Genomic DNA, 13198 nt, shown 5'->3' on the forward strand with positions numbered 1-13198 from the left:
AGATGGCCCAAGTGCTTGGGCCCCTGCACCCGCATGGGAGACCAGGAAGAAGCTCCTGGCTTCAGATCGGCACAGCTCTGGCCGTTGCGGCCATTTGGAGAGTGAACCAAAGGAAGACCTTTCTCTCTGTCTCTCTCTCTCTCACTGTCAGTAACCCTACCTGTCAAATAAATAAATAAAATCTTTAAAAAGAAAAGAAAAGCATTACCCAGAGACAATGAGAGCACCAAGGACCTTCGGGGGGTCACACTGAAGATGGGGGCTTGGGGGAGTTGTCCAGCTCAGAGCAGGGACTAGGACCTGTCCTGTGTTCCTAGGATATCAGACATACCTAGGAATGGGAGGTAAGCTTCTAGCTATAGCTGCTTAAGCTAAGTATGAGGTGGGGCGGTGTGGCAGTCTGTCCCACAGGCTTCGGAGAGTGGCAGGAGCAGTGACTGTCTCGGTTCTGCCACTTCAGTGCCTACATGACCATGGCAGCTGCTCAAGTTTTCCAAGGCTCCTTCTGACTCAGGAAGGTTCTTGCAATACTTAAATAAAGTCCTCCACAGAAACTGTTATCTAGAACCCAGCCTTTAAGTAAATGGTAGCTGTGATGGGAGTGGGAGACTCCTGAGCAGAAACACAGCCAGCAGCCCCATGCCCTGGCAGGCTTCTAATGGCCATGTATCCTCTGGAAGCAGGGGGAAGAGCTGGACTCAGCAAGGAGAACTCTGCTGCATTAGCCACTGGGTTTCCACTCTGTCAGTAATGAGGGACCTGTCCATGCCAGTGAAGACAGGGAGTCTACTAAGCGACTGTGATGGGCCCTGAGCAGCTGAGGAAGACCACGGAGGGTGGTGAGGTGGGCCAGGCACTGAACACTGCCAAGAGCATCCACACCTCATGTCTGCCTAACCTGTGACCCTTCCCCCCTCACCTCACCCTACCCATTCTGAACAGAAAGCAAGCAGGTAGCTCCTCTCCTCAGGGAACTTGTCTCTGCTGCAGCACGCAGAGAAACTAACCCACTGTGCGGGCGAGGCAGACGCTCCACGAGTGAACATCAGATAACAGCACAGTGTGCAAAGCGGCAAGTGGCAGGGAAGCAGCACGCAATCAGCGGCAGAACACAGGAGCAAGGAGCTTTCACTACAACCGAGGGAACACGGACCTGCAGAGATGGGTCAGGCTGGGGACTTCTGATCACTTCAAGTGACCACTAATGCCTTGTTCTGGCCTGGCAGGAGTTTTCCCATGCCAAAACACAGCATGTCATTTCTCATGCTGCTCCTTAAAAAAAGAAAAAAAAAAAAAAAAAGAAAGATTATTTAGGAGCCAGCATTGTGGTGTAAAGGGTTAAGCCACTGCCTGCAATCCAGGCATCCCATATGGGCATCTGTTCAAGTCCTGGCTGCTCCACTTCCAATCCAGCTCCCTGTTAATGTGCCTGGGAAAGCAGCAGAGGATGGTCCAAGTGCTTGGGCCCCTGCACTCACGTGGGAGACCTGGATGAAGCTGTGGCCTGCCACAGTCCCAGCCATTGAGGCCATTTGGGGAGTAAACCAGCGGATGAAGATCTATCTCTCCCTCTATTCTAACTCTGCATTCCAAAGAAATAAATCTTTTAAAAAATTACTTATCTGAAAGGCCAAGTGACAGAAAGAGACACACAGATATCCCAACCACTGGTTCACTCCCCAAATGGCCACAATGGCTGTGGTTGAGCCAGGCTGAAACTAGGAGCCCAGAATTCCACCGGGGTCCCCCACTGTGGGTAGCCTACTGCCTTCCCAGGCATATCAGCAGTGAGCTAGAGTGGAAGAGGAGCAGCTGGGACTGCAACTGGTGCTCCAACATGGGATGCCAGTGTCACAGGCAGTGGCTTAACCTGCTGTACAATGCCAGGCCCTCTCATGTTTTTTTTTTTTTTTTTTTTTTTGACAGGCAGAGCGGACAGTGAGAGAGAGACAGAGAGAAAGGTCTTCCTTTGCCGTTGGTTCACCCTCCAATGGCCGCCGCGGTCGGCGCGCTGCGGCCGGCGCACCGCGCTGATCCGATGGCAGGAGCCAGGAGCCAGGTGCTTTTCCTGGTCTCCCATGGGGTGCAGGGCCCAAGCACCTGGGCCATCCTCCACTGCACTCCCTGGCCACAGCAGAGGGCTGGCCTGGAAGAGGGGCAACCGGGACAGAATCCGGCGCCCCGACCGGGACTAGAACCCGGTGTGCCGGCGCCGCTAGGCGGAGGATTAGCCTAGTGAGCCGCGGCGCCGGCCTCATGCTGTTTTCTACCTCAGACCAAGGCTCTACTGTGGGGAATGTGCCCCAAGAACACCAACACTGAGTATACCTGGCTGTGGACCAACGTTTTTCGCAGTTCTACTGAACAGTGCTGGGGCTTGGATCCTAAAATGGCCAGCAGCCTCTCAGTCACCGCCGTTGCTCCTCTGCCTTCTTCACTCCCTGCTCTATATGGTGTCCTTGCTCTGGGTTCATGGCAGAAATACATAGCCCCAAGAAGCACTCACCTTGAAGTGACCAGCTATCAGTCTGGTTTGAGGAGCAAACTAAGCCTGGGAGGTCTGGCTGACCCTATCAATAGACAGAGCACGCACCTAATGTACTCCTTCATTAATTTCTACCTATACAACAGGACAATTCTAGTCATTATTACAGCTGTGAAAAGATTATCTTTGTGCTTGGTTGCATTCAGCATCTGTGGAGCACATATATTAACCAACATTAAGCACGCAGGGGCCATTGTTATGGAGTGTGTTAAACTGCCTGTGATGCCAGCATCTCATATAGACATTGGTTCAAGTCCCGGATACTCTACTTCTGACCTAGCTCCCTGATAATGTGCTTGGGCCCCTTCCCCCACATGGGAAACTTGGAAGAATCTCCTGGTTGCTGGCTTTGGTCTGGTCCAGTCTTGGCTGTCGCAGCCCTTTGGGGAGTGAACCAGCGTGTGGTTAAATTTTTTAAAATAGATTTATTTATTTGAAAGGCAGAATTACCAAGAGAGAAGGAGAGAGGGAGAGAGCATGATCAATCTTTCATTTGCGGGCTCACTGCCCAAATGGCTGCAGTAGCCAGAACTGGGCTGATCCGAAGCCAGGAGCTTCTTCTGGGTCTCCTACATGAGTGCAGGAGTCCAAGCACCAAGCACTTGGGTCATCCTCTGCTGCTTTCCCAGGACATAAGCAGGGAGCTGGATTGGAAGTGGAGCAGCCAGGAATCGAACTGGCGCCTATACGGGATGCTGGCGCTGCAGGCAGTAGTAGCTTTACCTGCTACACCGCAGCACCAGCCACCAAAAATAAATCTTTTAAATAAACAAATATTCTTTTCTATCTTATTTATTTTTAAACATAGTAAGAATTATAGAGAGGGACAGAGAGATCTTCCATTTGCTGTTCACTCCCCATATGGCCACAATACCAACCCTTTATTATTTGTTAAAAGCATGTCTGTATTTGAAAGGCAGATCTTCCATCCATTGGCTCACTACCCAAATTGCTGCCGATAGCCAGGGCTAGGCAAGACTGAAGCCAGAAACTCCATCTGGGTCTCCCATGTGGGTGTCAGGGACTCGAGCACTTGGGCCATCTTCTGCTGCCTTCACAGTCACATTTGCAGGCTACTGGACTGGAAGCACAGAAGCCAGGACTCAACTCAGTACTCCAACATGGGATGTTGGTGTCGCATGCAGCGGCTTAACAGGCTGTGCCACAGTGCCGGCCCTATACTGATATTCTGAGTCTGCAACCTCTCAAGTTACGTAACAGTAAGATCAGGAGTACAAGTTACTCTGGACTCAGAGTTCCAACCTGGGTGCTATGAATAGGTCTCAGTGATCAAATAACATCGCCCAAGTGTACAAGGAATGCACCAACGTGCTGTGCTCCTGCAGAAAGACCTTACGCAGCTTTCAGTGGATTCTCAAAGAGTCCAGCACCCAGAAAGATCTAAATCCAACATCTAGGGACCACAATTACCGGGTGAGTTTCATCCTCTTTGTGGCTTTGTTTACTAAAACAAATACTGAATACAGCTGTGCCAGGCCCTGGAGTGACATGACCAGTGACAAAGCAGATGCACACTCTGGCCCTCACAGAGCTGCTGGGGCGTCCACCTGCTCTATTCCCTGCCCCATGTTCTCTGTGCACCTGACAGGGAAATCAGAGCTGCCAGAGCTAGAAAGGCTATAGAGGACCGAGGCTCTTGTCCCTGGGCCCTTGCTAGCAGTCAAGTTGTCTCGCACACTTTTACCTACAAGTGAATGCTATCTGCTTTTGTAAAAAATAGTATTGTTATTCATGCGGGAGGTGAAAGGTCAGAGAGCTTCGAACGTGAACAGGCATTTGTATGCCATGAGTTTGCTGTAGCAGTATTCACAACAGCCAAGAGAGACAACCAAGTAGCTATCGCCAGATACACTCACTAATAAACACAGTGTGGCATACACACACTCACACAATGCAGTGTTGTTCATCTACACAAAGAATGAAGTACTGATACAAGCTACAACATGGATAAGCCTTGAAACCCAGAAGACAACTACTGTGGGATTCCACTTACCTGAGATGCCTAAAACAGGCAAATTCAGAGACAGAAGGTAGGTTAGAGGTTACCAGGAATTGGGAGGGGGAAGGGAGGGTTATTGCTAAATAGCTACAGAGGTTCTGTCTGAGGTGATAATGTTTCAGAAACAGCAGTGATGCTTGCACAACACTGAGTGCCATTCATACTGAACTGTACACTGAAAATGGCAAATTCTGTAATATGTTTCATCTCAGTAAAGGAACCCAACACTCAGCTGAAGGCCACTGAATTATATGATGTCAATTACACAAGTACCTAAATAAAGTTGTCAGAAAAGTGGCTTAGTGCTAGCTCTATCATCTACTGCTTGTATACTGTCAGCGAATTCCATAAACCTCAAGTTCTAGGAGTGTAAAACAGGGCGGTGCAAGCAGAACCAACTGCGCTGAGAAGGCTCTCGCCAGTGATTCTCCCTACGTAACAGCCACTACCACAAACAGAAAACTGAGGCTGACAGAATGACCAGGCTGGCACAGGCAATTTCATGGTATTCTCACCCATTTTATAATTAACCAAGAACAAAAACCTTTTAAGAATACTTTTCTGATTCACAACCAAGTGAGAACATAATGCTAGGAAAGAAATTTTTATTTTTTATTTATTTTGATTTTTTTTTTTTTTTTTTTAATTTGAAAGACAGAGTCACACAGAGAGGCAGAGAGAGAGAGTCTTCCATCTGCTGGTTCACTCCCCAGATGGCCGCAATGGCTGGAACCACAATGATCTGAAGCCAGGAGCCTCTACCAGGTCTCCCATGTGGGTGCAGGGGCCCAAGGACCTGGGTCACCCTTCACTGCTTTCCCAGACCATAGCAGGGAGCTGGATCAGAAGTGGAGCAGCCAGAACTCAAACCGGCACCCATATGGGATGCCAGCACTGCAGGCATCTTACTCAATAGTCTTACTCAATACACCACAATGCCGGCCAAGACTGGTCAATTTAAAGGCCCAAGGAGAGGGGTGGAAATAAATGCTCAGGCCTGGATACTCACACAGCATCACACGCCACAGGTAAAGCACGCCTGTGAGTCTTACTTAAGAAGGTGAATGCTAGCTTGTGGGCATCTCTTAAAACCTTGGAGACGATGTGGACAAGCAAGGAGAGCAGCCTCATGACATTAAGGGGCTGTGACTGTGAATGGCCCTCCAGGCCGAGTCACATTCAGCACAGACCCAGTGTCACTGCTGTCTGTGTGCACTGCAGGTCTTCTCAGCCAGTAGGACTCATTTTGACCCCCAAGAGATTAAAAATACAATCAACACCTCTGAAATCTACATCTGCTGTTCAGACTACTGCACCTCAGTAAGCAGAGGCAGCAAAGAAGAAACTTCTGATCCAGCTCCCTACTAATGTACCTGAAAAAGCAGCGGAAGATGGCTCAAGTACCTGGGCCCCTGCAGCCACATGGAAGACCCAGATGAAGCTCCTGGGTCCTGGTCTCAGTCTGGCCCAGCCCAGGCTGTTGTGGCCATCTGGGAAGTGGACCAGTGGATGGAAGAGCTGTCTCTCTCTCTCTGTAACTCTACCTTTCAAATACATAAAATAACTGGGGGGAGAGGGGATTCTGAGCATCATAAAAAGAACAAGCACCAAGAATATTTAATTTTTATTATTTTGAAAGGCAGAGAGACAGGGACAGGTGCCATTCACTGGTTTACTCCCTCAGTGCCCACAACAGCCAGGGTTGGGCCAGGCCGAAATCAGGAGCTGGGAATTCAATCTGGGTCTCCCGTGTGCACAGCAGGGACCCAAGCACCTGAGTTCTCAGCTCTGCCTCCCAGAGACTGCATCAGCAGGAAGCTGGAACTGGGACAGGACTCAAATGCAGGCAGCCTTATATGGGATGCGGGTGTCCCAAAGGGCCCTCTTGACCACTGCAAACACCTGCCCCTCGATGTTCTTATGCAGATAAGGACAGATGTGTGCTGACCAAGTACACTGGCAAGCAGGGGTCATTTCAAGACTGGTCTCCTGCCACAACGACACTGCATCACAGACACTGGCAGACCTAGGAAAGGTCAAAGATCTTGGTTTCTATTTAAACAGAGAGATAGCCAACTCTATAGACTGTAAATTGGTAAGACTGAAATCAAACCTGCACAAAACTCTGGATGAAAATAGCAAACAGATGGTCTGTGATTTAGAACGGGAAGTGCAGTAACTGAAAGCAAAAAGGGCTCAATCAAAAACAAGACACAGCAGACCAACCTGTCTTTTCTACAGCTAGGAGAGATTTATCAGGAAAAGCTGCACAGGAGGACTTTAGTACAAAGATCTGGATGGTGCTTTCATGAAACCTATAGGCAGGCCAGCGCCGCGGCTCACTAGGCTAATCCTCCACCTAGCGGCGCCGGCACACCAGGTTCTAGTCCCGGTCGGGGTGCCAGATTCTGTCCCGGTTGCCCCTCTTCCAGGCCAGCTCTCTGCTGTGGCCCGGGAGTGCAGTGGAGGATGGCCCAAGTACTTGGGCCTTGCACCCCATGGGAGACCAGGAGAAGCACCTGGCTCCTGGCTTCGGATCAGCGCGGTGCGCCGGCCGCGGCGGCTGTTGGAGGGTGAACCAACGGCAAAAAGAAGACCTTTCTCTCTGTCTCTCTCTCTCACTGTCCGCTCTGCCTGTCAAAAAAAAAAAAAAAAAAAAAAAAGAGAGAGAGAGAGAGAAACCTATAGGCAAAGATGAAACTAAAGAAGGTAATCAGGGTTGGTGTTGTGGCACAGTGTGTTAAGCAGGTGCCTGCAGTGCCAGCATCCCAAATGAGCATCAGTTCGAGTCCTGGCTGCTCCACTTCAGATATAGCTCCCTGCTCAAACACCTAGGAAAGATGAAAGATAGCCCAAGTGTTTGGGCTGCCGCACCTGATGTGGGAAAAGTCAGGGAGACAGATTAAGTTCATGAGCTGAAGGCCACACCTCCCCTACCCCCACGTAATCCTATCAATCAGATGATCCCTCCGAGATGCACCTCCCCTTACCTGGGACCTGGGAGCAGTACTATATAACCACTACCACCCCCCTTTTAGATTTATTTTTTATTTGAAAGGCAAAGTTACAGAGAGAGAGGCAGAGAGAGAGAAAGAGGGAGAGATGGCCACCGGCTGCACCTGTGCCAATCTGAAGCCAGGAGCCAGGAGCTTCTTCCCAGTCTCCCAGGCAATACAGGGACCCAAGGACTTGGGCCATCTTCTACTGCTTTCCCAGGCCACAGCAGAGATCTGGATTGGAAGTGGAGCAGCCGGGACACAAACCAGTGCCCATATGGGATGCCGGCACCGCAGGCAACAGCTTCACTTGCTATGCCACAGCACTGGCCCCATCATTCCCCTTTTTGAAGCTCACAGGAAGCCTAGTGAAGGGCAGGGGACTCCCTTTCTCTCTTTCCACCTCCTGGGCCCAGGACAAGCAGAGCAGTTATGAAGTTCCCAGTCCACTCCCCCTAAACAATGCCCTTATGGGCCTGTGCATTCTTCTCACTTGTAAATAAACCTTATCACACTTCATGCGTGTTTGTGCCTGTACTAAAGGCTTCTTTCTCTAGTAAAAGGCAAGAGCCTGGGTTATTAACTTTGGCCCAACCTAGGCCACAACACACCCACACGGGGACCTGGATGAAGCTCCTGACTCCAGCCTGGCCCAGCCCCAGCCACTGCAGCCATTTAGGGAGCAAACCAGCAGATGGAAAATCTTATCACTCTGTGTCTCATCTCTCCTCTTTCTGTAACTCTGCCTTTTAAATAAATACATCTTTTTTTTTTTTTTAAGGGACAGTAATCATTTTGCTAAATGACAGAATCAGGATCTAGAAATATTCACAAGTGTATAGACACTGTAACAAGGTAAAACTAAAAGCCCTGATCTAATTGTTAGGTAGGAAGTCAGATATGAGCTTATGTGTGTGTAACAGGCCATATGTCCAGCATCTGCATCTGCATCTCAAAGTCATCCTCACAATGTTTCAGGGGCAGCCCGGTATTCACACCCTGCCCTGCCCCCTTCTACCTGATAACCTGCCAGGTGGAGGTCCCCGCCCCTTCTGCCTGACAAATCTTCCACAATCTCCCAGATGCAGCCCAGTATCTGCATGTCAAACACCCTGCTCCGGATCCCGATTCTCTAGGGGGCCCTGCTCACCCTTCCTCTGAACCCAGGATGGCACCAGCTAGGCTTCCTCCTGTCTGATACCTTCAAGGAAAAACTCGGATAGGAGCTTCTTAATATTTACATCCATAAAATCCTTTGTTTCAGGAGGAGATGTGTGAAGACAAAGAACCCATCTCCTTAAAACCCCTCAGCCTCAACCGGACTGCGCGCTCAGCCCTCTGCTTCTCTGCTGAGCAACCCGCCTGGCCTGGTCAGGTGTAATCTCTCTACTCAACCTTGTAACCTCGCTCCCCCCGCCCCTGCAGTCCAAGCAACTGGGTACTCTCAGGTCCTGTCTGGAGAGGTGCCCATCCGTTCTTACAGATGTCCCTTCCCTAATAAACCTTGCTATTTTACTTTACACTACTCTGTCTCACGCCTGAATTCTTTCTTGCGCTAAGACAAAAACTCTGCCATTCTCCGGTAACATAATCATTACCAATCACAAGATATACTAAAAATGAAAATAAGAGCCAGAAATTCAACAGGGACAAACCAGGCTAGGCAAACACACGAAGAGAACTGGTTGTGGATGGTTTCTCCCTGGAGAAGAAGCAAGCAAGAACTTTTAAATTACTTGTAGTTAGTCATACAATAGGGGAGAAACTGCCTCAGGAGACAGTCTGTGTTCCACTGGTTTCACAAGGACAGAAACCTTTGTTTTATTGCTATATCCCAAGTTCCTAGCATACCACCTGGTAAGTACTCAATAAACATTGTTGAAGTTGGTTGTTTTTGGAGATTTCCGTGTTGTAACTGGAAGGCCAATGGTAGAAGTCCAAGAGCTTTAAGACGATGGCTGGACTAAATGACATAAGCATCACTGTAACTTCTTTTTCTCTTTGCTTTGTATCAATTCCATCCCAAATTACCTAAGTCTCACTTGAAGCCTGAAAAACCATTATTCTTCCTCCACAGAATCTGTTCTACCGACTTCAATTTCTGCAGACACCCAACTCATGTCACCATTTTCTTAACCCATACCCTACAAGAACCTGCAACTGAGGCTCCATTTAGACAGCTGGATATAAAGTTTTATTTTATTTTATTTTATTTTTTATTTTTGACAGAGTGGACAGAGAGAGAGAGACAGAGAAAGGTCTTCCTTTTCCGTTGGTTCACCCCGCAGTGGCTGCTGTGGCCAGCGAACCACGATGATCCGAAGTCAAGAGCTAGGTGCTTCTCCTGGTCTCCCATGGGGTGCAGGGCCCAAGCACTTGGGCCATCCTCCACTGCATTCCTGGGCCACAGCAGAGAGCTGGACTGGAAGAGGAGTGACTGGGACAGAATCCGGTGCCCCGACTGGGACTAGAACCCGGTGTGCCGGCACCGCAGGCGGAAGATTAGCCTAGTGAGCCGCGGTGCCGGCCTGGATATAAAGTTTTATATAGCAAATACTTATGGGTGTCTGTACCTGGAGTTAAGTAGTGTTATTTTTAGATGCTAAGAAATTTTTTTCCCTTTCACTGTGAATCAGGAAAGTATATAACACAAATTATGAGGAAGTCAAGCATTTGCTCTAAAATCAACCACAACGAAGGTGAATGGCAAACTTTAGTATTTCCATCAGTTGTGACAAACTGGCTGCTTCATGCATCAAAGACAGGTGAAAGAAAAAAAATCATAGAGGCCGGCGCTGTGGCGTAGCGGGTAAAGCAACTGCCAGCAGTGCCGACATCCCATATGGGTGCCTGTTCAAGTCCCAGCTGCTCCACTTCCAATCCAGCTCTCTGCTATGGCCTGGGAAAGCAGTGGAGGATGGCCCAAGTCCTTGGGTCCCTGCACCCACATGGAGATCTGGAGGAAGCTTCTGGCTCCTGGCTTCAAGTCGGTGCAGCTCTGGTCCTTGTGGCCATCTCTGTGGGGAGTAAACCAGCAGATGGAGGACCTCTTTCTCTCTCTCTGTGTAACTCTTTCAAATAAATAAATCAATCTTTAAAAAAAAAAAAAGAGAAGAAAACTTAATCTCCTCTCCTTGGTGACACAGGGCAACAAACTACTTTTCTTGCTTTGTCTGATGTCCAACATGCTCACCTATCTGCAGCTACTCAGTGGTGTTAATCTCATTCATGAAAGCCCTTCCCTCTGTCAGGAATGTCTTCTCCCACTTCACTCTTCAAAATTCAGTGCAAGCTCATCTCTTCCAAAAAGGCCTCCCAGTCCAGGACCTGCATACATTCCCTCCCTACTTCCCACACCCCTTCCTCATCACACTCCTGGTTTCTGCTTCTATTCTTTGCCTAGGTGGAAGCTCCTCAAAGGCGTGCATGTCACACGTTGGCTGCGTGAATGGATAATTAGTGAACAAATATCAAATCTTAGAGCCAGAGAACTAACACAACTTGCCCAAGATCACGTAAAAGCCAGGAACACAGGTCTGTGATATTTTCCTAATCATCTTGCTTCTCCAGTGTCACAGAACCCAGCTTTGCCAACAGGGATCCTGTAACAGTATCCTTGCTTCAAATATTCTGTTCTACACAACTGTCTTTTTTTTGGACCTGGGCCATCTTCTACTACTTTCCCAGGCCACAGCGGAGAGCTGGATCGGAAGTGGAGCAGCTGGGACTTGGACAGGCGCCCATGTGGGCGCCGGCATGCAGACAGTGGCTTTACCCACTACGCCACAGTGCCAGCCCCTCAGTTGTCTCTCATAAAGGGCTGCAGTGCTTCCCTCAACCTGGGATTGCCCCACAGTCCCACGTCACAGGCACCAGCAAGCTACATTCTCAAGGAGCAGGACACCCACCTCAATGCACCTAACAGAGGTACCAAGTGTTCCCCTACAAATCAAATCCCAGGAGTCATCTTGAAAAGAAGTGAGCAAGAGGTAACAACGGATAAATACACACTAATGGGGCTGGCGCTGTGGCACAGTGGGTTAATGCCCTGGCCTGAAGCACCGGCATCCCATATGGGTGCCGGTTCTAGTCCTGGCTGCTCCACTTCCAATCCAGGTCTCTGCTATGGCCTGGGATAGCAGCAGAAGATGGCCCAAGTGCTTGTGCCCCTGTACCCATGTGGGAGACCCAGAGGAGGCTCCTGGCTTTGGATCAGCTCAGCTCTGGCCGTTGTGGCCATCTGGGGAGTGAACCAGCATATGGAAGCCCTCTCTCTCTTTCTCTCTCTCTCTTTTTTTTTTTTTTGACAGAGTTAGACAGTGAGAGAGAGAGGGAAAGGTCTTCCTTCCGTTGGTTCACCCCCCAAATGGCAGTTTCGGCCGGCGTGCTGCACCAATCCGAAGCCAGGAGCCAGGTGCTTCCTCTTGGTCTCCCATGCAGGTGCACGGGCCAAGAACCTGGGCCATCCCCCACTGTCTTCCCCGGGCCACAGCAGAGAGCTGGACTGGAAGAGGAGCAACCGGGACAGAATCTGGCGCCCCAATCGGGACTAGAACCCGGGGTGCCGGTGCCGCAGGCAGAGGACTAGCCAAGTGAGCCATGGCGCCGGCCAATATCTCTACCTCTCTCTGTAACTCTATCTTTCAAATAAAAATAAATCTTAAAAAAAAAAAAAAAAAAAACCACTAGCTTTAAAATATCTCTTTGCTTACAGAAAGTCTTTAAAAAATCAGGCTATGGAGGAAAAAAAGCTTCTGAAATAATTCAAGAAATAAGGCAGATCCTCTAAGCTAAGCCAGAGATGAAGAATATTTTTTGTAACATCATTTGTGGGCCACACAAAATTAGGAACTTAAAAATGAGTCTGTTGTAGATTTATTGGAGTTTGAGCCCTGCCTGCAGTTGCTTTGGCAGGGCTGACAGAACGATTTCACAGGCCTCATGTGGCCTGCAGACGGACAATCCCCACCCGACCTGAGCCACCATCCTTCCCTGTAATGCTGTCAAGGGGAATAAGGAAGCTTTAATGACTGGCACATTTTGTCCTACTTGTCTCACTGTTTCTCATTCTAATTTTAATACTTTTCCTTGTAACCTAGTTACAACAGTCCCAAGAGAATTCCTTTGAACAAGATCAAACTAGCAACATTATCCTAATAGTTTTAGAGATAACATAAGCATACACATTTATTTATGCTATGGTCAAAGCATCATTTAAATATATAGAACTAAAGAAAGTCAGGGCTGGCATTGTAGCGTAGTAGGTAAAGTCGTTGCCTGCAACGTCAGCATCTTACGTGGGCACATGTTTGTGTCCCAGCTGCTCCGCTTCTGATCCAGCTCTCTGCTAATGGTGTGGAATAAGCAGTGGAAGATGGCCCAAGTGCTTGGGCCCCTGCACCAACACGGAAGACCAGAAGAAGCTTCTGACTCTTGACTTTGTTTAGGCCCTGTGCTGGCCATTGCAGCCATCTGGAAACTGGAATATCCTCCCCTCCACAACTCTTTCAAATAAATACATCTTAAAAAAATAATACTGAAAATGAAACACCGTTAAGTGGAATTTGGTAAAAGCATATTTTTCTGATCAAAAATTCTCAGAGAAGCACCAAATAAGGCCTTTAAAGAAACTCAGAC

At 48.8% G+C, this 13198-nt stretch overlaps 1 protein-coding gene and 1 long non-coding RNA gene across 3 annotated transcripts in view; one reads left to right on the plus strand and one right to left on the minus strand.

Annotated features, from left to right (window-relative positions):
- CRKL (CRK like proto-oncogene, adaptor protein) overlaps nt 1-13198 on the minus strand; it is a 37040-nt gene that overhangs the window by 6962 nt on the left and 16880 nt on the right. The window contains exon 3 of one of the 2 annotated variants that reach the window (XR_016227379.1): nt 1154-1272. The exons of the other annotated variant lie outside the window; for it this stretch is intronic. The gene's annotated coding sequence lies outside the window, so the exon portion shown is untranslated. The remainder of the gene's footprint in view (nt 1-1153; nt 1273-13198) is intronic. 2 annotated transcript variants of the gene reach the window in all.
- LOC149119908 (uncharacterized) lies at nt 1268-9086 on the plus strand. Its single transcript, XR_016227398.1, has 2 exons — nt 1268-3979; nt 8826-9086. It is a non-coding gene; the product is annotated as an uncharacterized LOC149119908 (long non-coding RNA).

Source organism: Oryctolagus cuniculus, chromosome 21, assembly GCF_051225735.1.
Source record: "Oryctolagus cuniculus isolate XC-2025 breed Fujian yellow rabbit chromosome 21, ASM5122573v1, whole genome shotgun sequence".
Classification (NCBI taxonomy): Eukaryota; Metazoa; Chordata; class Mammalia; order Lagomorpha; family Leporidae; genus Oryctolagus; species Oryctolagus cuniculus.